Genomic DNA, 4585 nt, shown 5'->3' on the forward strand with positions numbered 1-4585 from the left:
GTGTGTGTAGGTTTGCTGTTCTTTTCCTTATCTGGTGGATTATCGACAGACAATGACAAAGCTGAATCGTCTCCTTGTAAATACAAAATAGATGATTAGGGTGTTCCAGCTTGATCTCCTATCCAAGTAATCTCATTGCAAGTTCATAATTCCTTATGTTGGTCCTTGGTTCTCATATACACTCTGGATGGTATTATGTATATAATCTTTAGGGTTTTTTTTTTATTGTATGTAGGTACTCTTTCTGAATGAGATCAAACTCCTAGAATAACATGTGCCTAAAGAATAATTTTTGCCACCAGCAGCACTTCATGAATTGCTTATTATCAGTCACATGACATTTACATATATGTCAAATTAATTACTTTATAAAATCATTATAAAACTTGAAATACAGGGATATAAAAATGGAAGTGAGAGAAAAAAGTAATCAAATGTATTAGCTATATATTCTCACTCAGCATTGATTAATGACTACTGATGTTTCACTGATTGCCAGTACAACTAAACTCCATACACGGTATGGAATAGTGCAATCACATAGCATTTCACAGCCAACCCCAGGACAATGTAATTAATTATTCAGAACATTGATATCTGTGCAGACTGAGTAGTAGGCTAATAATGTAGAAGGAATTTCACTGTTATGTTTGTTTATTTGCTTGCTTTGGACCAGAAAATATTTGAAAAAAGTGAAAATGACCCCAGAAGTTGAAATTAACATATGATTTGATCCCTGTTTCCCTCTTCTACCACCACTCCTCCCCCCTTAGAAGAAGAGCTGACTGTGGGTGGTGAACATGCAATGCAATACATAGATGATGTATTACAGAAATGTACACTTGAAGCCTATATAATTTTACTAACCATTGCCACCCCAATACATTTAGTAAATAAAAATTTAAGATATGATCTTGAGTAGAAGAAGAAAGTAAAAAGTGAAATAACTTTTTTTTTAAGTTTGTGAGAGACTATTTGGAGGCATTGATCAAATTTAAGAAAATCATTAATAAATTTAACAGGTATGTACTGGATCTTACAAGTGTCACATTATAGCTGCTCTTGGGGACACAAGAATGAGTCATCACATTTGCCTTCCAGGAGGTGACAATGCGTTAGGAAAGGAACAAAGCATTCCACATGCAGGAAAGCAGTAAGCTCCGTTCAGCATGCCAGTGACATTATTAAAAATTAATCTTTTCAGGTATTATTTTTGTGGCTTCATGGAGAGTGGAGGGGAAAATGGAAGGAATTCTAGTCAGATAAAATAATATAAGTCTATTGCAATAATCCAGGAAATAGATGATGAAAGTCTAGTTGAGGAGAGTGAAGTTGGACACAGAGAGAAGGTATGGATTAGAGATACATTTAAGAGGTAGGATCCGCCTAAATGTCAGAATATAAAAATGACAGTGATCTTGGATCTATATCAGGTTTCTGTTTTTTGGGGTTTTTTTTTAAGGTTTTTATTGGGGAATTGGGGGATGGGAACAGCACTGGGGAATTGGGGGAAGGGGAACAGACAAGTTGCTGTCCTTTTGTTCGTCAGTCTAGTTGTGGAGGATGTCGCTTCACTGGCCCAAGTTGGCACCATCATTGCGCTCTTCCCTGGCGAGGCAGATCAGTCGCTGGCTTCTGGACGGCCGCTCACTGCGGCTGCTGGCCGCTCACGCTGGCTGCTGGCTACACATGCCCATGGCAACCCACTGCAGCAGGGGCTGCAGCCTATGCCGTCGCCAGCGACTCACGGCAGCCCAGCTCCAGGTTGAGCTGTTGTTCAGCATCTTAGCTGTAGAGGGCAGTGTCACTGGCCCTCATATGTGGGATCCGAACCGGGGCCCTCTGGCGTCCCAAGCCAGTTCTTAACCATCGCGCCACTCGGCCGGCCCTCAGGTTTCTGTTTTGAATGAAGACAAATGGATAATCATTAGCCAAGATAAGAAATACAGGAGAAGGAGTAAGGATGTGTGTTAAATCAGTTTAGTTTTGCATGTACTGAAGTCCTTAGTAAAGTGCATGAGGCACTCTTTGATCTGTTCCCTGAACACCTCTTCAGCATCAGCTGCTCCTCCTCCTCCATCACAGCGCAGCCTAAACAAGCGACATACCCTTACAAAAATACACCACACTGTTTATTTCTGTAAGAGATCATCCCTCCCACTCATACACTTAGAGAAGTCACACTTGCCTTCACAACTCAGTTCCAAAGTTATTTCCTTCACTAAAGCCTTCACTCCCCTCCCCAGTTTAGGGAATATATCATACCTTAAATTTATCTGTTGGTATGTCTGTCCCCTCCTCAAAACAGCATACTTCGTAGGAGTGGAAATTCTGTTTTATTCATTTTAGTAGCCCTAACCTCTTGTATAAGTGCTCTACAAATATTTTTAATTAAGGAGAACTAATAGAGTGACTAAATGGGTACTTTAAGATAAGTCGATTGAAAAAATAAATTAATCAGCACAGTAAGATATTTACAAATGAACGCATGGAGGCCTTACTAGGGAACATTCATTTCTGTTGGAAATAATCATGGATGGTTTCATGGAGGGTCTGATTCATTTGGTACTGCCTGGTAAAACTCTCAAAACCTTTATTTCACTGAAAGGAAAGGGATTAAGCAATTATGAATGTTAAAATGCTCAAAAGACTGTAAGATAATGATGCAGTTTTTATTTACAAATTGTGCATCTGATATCTGATATAGGTATATCTTATAATTTTTGGATTTATTATAGAAAGCAGACCAATGAAGATTTGAAACCATTATTAATATGCAATAAGTACAATAAACTCAACTCATGTCTCCATACATGCTATATATAAGTGTGTGTATGTGTATACATATATATGTAGATGTGTGCATATGTGTATGAGGTCTGCAATTAAGTTTGCAAATTTGCCACCATGTGCTTACATTGGCAGCACTGTACAAATAGCTCAGTAAGCTTTCATAAGGTTTCATAACCTTGGTGTATCAGTGTCTCACAGCTGTGTTCATGTGGATGTGTGGTGGTGTCTTGCTGAGTGGTGTTCATTATTGTTGCGTGTTTTTGTGTGCCGTCAGGAGAATGCCTGAGCTTGAATTAGAGCAACAAACAAATATTGAATTTTTTGTTAAACTTGGCAAGAGTAGAAGTAAAATCAAGAACATGTTAGTCCAAGTTCATGGGGATAATGCCATGAAGAAAACGGCAGTGTACAAATAGATTAAAATTTTTTCTGAGGGACATAATGCGTCACTGATGAAGAGAGCTCAGGGTGGCCAGTAAGGAGCAGAACTGATGAAGACATTTCAAAAATTCATCAAATTGTGCATCAAAATCCTCGGCTGACAATGAGAAGCATAGAAGACCAAGTAAACATTGATAGAGAAACATTAGGAAAATCTTAACTGAAAATCTTGGCATGAGAAAGGTATGTGCTAAAATTGTCCCAAAAGAGCTCACCGATGAGCAAAAGCAAAGGAGAGTCGAAGTTTGCCAAGACCTTTTGGAGGGGTAAGATTATGTTTTGGGCCTTGTAATCAGTGGGCTGAAAAATGGGTGTACCGATACAACTCTGAAATAAAGCGTCAAAGTGCACAATGGAAGTCAGCCAGTTCTTCATGACCAAAAAGTTCTGTCAGTCCAAATCAAGAATCAAAACAATATTGCTAACCTTTTTGGATATCAGAGGGATTATTCATTATGAATTTGTACCAACTGGACAAACCGTTAACCAAATTTACTATTAGGAAGTGCTGAAAAGGCTGCGTGAAAAAGTTAGATGAAAACGACCTGAAATTTTCACTAACAATTCATGACTCTTGCATCATGACAATGCACCAGCTCACACGGCACTGTCTGTGAAGGAGCTTTTAGCCAGTAAACAAATAACTGTATTGGAGCATCCTCTCTATTCACCAGATCTGGCCCCAATGACTCCTTTCTTTATCCCAAAATAAAGGAAATATTGAAAAGAAGACATTTTGATGACATTCAGGACTTCAAGGGTAATACGATGAGGCTCTGATGGCCATTCCAGGGAAAGAGTTGCTTTTAAGGGTAGACTAGGTGCTGGCATCAGTGCATAGCTTCCCAAGGGGAGTACGTCAAAGGTGACCATAGTCAAATTTAGCAATGAGGTATGTAGCACTTTTTCTAGAATGTGTTTGTGAACTTAATTGTCAGATCTTGTTATATAATGTTAAATTTGATGTAGAAAATTTTTAAAAACAGTGTATTTATGTAATGCTAGATTTGTGTTTTCAATTGATAATCTAAAGAGACATTTTAAGCATGTTGAACTTGTTCAGACAGAATTTGGTTCATAACTGTATTGCGTGTGTGTGTGTGTGTGTGTGTGTGTGTATTATATTTCCTTGACTTTCAAGTCCTATATAAACTTTTTAATGTACCTTCCAAACAATAAAGATGAGGCAAAGTGGAACTAACAAAACTGTCAATTTCCCTTATTACCTAGTAAAGAGAAAATAATGTTTCATAACCAATATTAAATTAACAGAGTTAGTATGAGGCCTTTGATTCTAAAACTTTTAATAAGGAGACTGATTTACAAGAATGATGAAATTGCCCAAGATCTC

Source organism: Hipposideros armiger, unplaced genomic scaffold (assembly GCF_001890085.2).
Source record: "Hipposideros armiger isolate ML-2016 unplaced genomic scaffold, ASM189008v1 scaffold_850, whole genome shotgun sequence".
NCBI classification, from domain to species: Eukaryota; Metazoa; Chordata; class Mammalia; order Chiroptera; family Hipposideridae; genus Hipposideros; species Hipposideros armiger.